Source organism: Diaphorina citri, unplaced genomic scaffold (assembly GCF_000475195.1).
Source record: "Diaphorina citri unplaced genomic scaffold, Diaci psyllid genome assembly version 1.1 scaffold15849, whole genome shotgun sequence".
NCBI lineage: Eukaryota > Metazoa > Arthropoda > Insecta > Hemiptera > Psyllidae > Diaphorina > Diaphorina citri.
This window is the reverse complement of record NW_007393211.1, coordinates 1-1,135: the sequence shown is the minus strand read 5'-3', so window position 1 is coordinate 1,135 and position 1,135 is coordinate 1. Positions and strand designations below refer to the sequence as shown.

General features: G+C 39.6%; 1 long non-coding RNA gene across 1 annotated transcript; it reads right to left on the bottom strand.

The window, feature by feature from the left end:
- Nucleotides 1-590: 590 nt before the first annotated feature.
- On the bottom strand, nucleotides 591-1,135 carry LOC113473124. Its single transcript, XR_003395187.1, has 2 exons — nucleotides 1,097-1,135; nucleotides 591-777 (listed from the first exon to the last, which is right to left on the bottom strand). It is a non-coding gene; the product is annotated as an uncharacterized LOC113473124 (long non-coding RNA).

The window sequence follows — 1,135 nt, the reverse complement described above, 5'->3', positions numbered from 1 at the left end:
ATGTGGGTATATTGAAGATGAAAATGTGAGCCTCTAGGTTAAAAAAATAATAATAAAGGTTGTCACAGTAAGTAAGGCCTCTTGCACATGGGAAGCAGAGTCACTCAACTTTTACTAGTGTGGAGTTGTGAAAATCCAAACCTATGAAAATGATAAACACCTCCCACATTGGAGCTGCACAAACATCATAGGTTTGGATTTTCAAGTGGGGTCATGCAACTACACTTCTAGTGTGCAAGACACCTAAAAGGGAAAGAAAGCCACACTGCAGGTACCTACCTGATCATAATATTTAGCTCTAACTAGGCTGGCTCTGTGTACGAACCGATTCGGCAGGTTTTTCTCATCTTCATAGATCGGCTTCCTCTGAGGATAAACTTTTGAAATTCAGGTATCCTTTACAATATTTATACTCTGTTTTACTTCAGGTTCCGAGCACAGAGTTAAGAAACACAGGAAGGGACATAGGAAAGCCAAGTCCAGTAGTGGAAGAAATGACAAACCCATGGATCAATCAGAAGACGAGTTGGAGTGTAGCGAAGATATTAACGATACATTTCGGTAAGTTATGTATCACTGTGATGTCAGCCTCTGTGGTGTCCCGAGACAAACAAATGTACTCGACTTCCCTCTGTGTCAATTCTAAATAGGACATGGCCAGACTGCGTCTCAGAGAGCCTGGCTTTCCAATGAGGAACACGTCTTGAGACATGTTGTCCTTCTGAAGAATCCATCGCAGATGGGACAACCAGTCTTGAGTTAGGGCATCTGTGTTCACTGAAAATAAATAAATCAGGGTAAACCTTACACATTCTTGAGAGTTCATTGCAATGGTCATTTTGTTTTCATAACCTTTGGTATTCACATGTTCTTCTGTCTTCTTTCTGTGTACTATTATTGTCTAATACAGCTGTTCTACTACCTAACTTCTTCTGGGCTTTCCACATAGAAACAAGTGTCCATGATAATGTCTACTTAATTAATCAGGGTACACTATTGGGATACCTAATTGTTTCCCTTTATTGATTTTTGAAGCTTCGAATTACCATCCAGGTTGGTAGCTCTAGGGATATAACAGAGTGTAGTAAGAACTTACAATATTTGCTTGGTACATTTTCTTTGTTTTTTGCCTGTT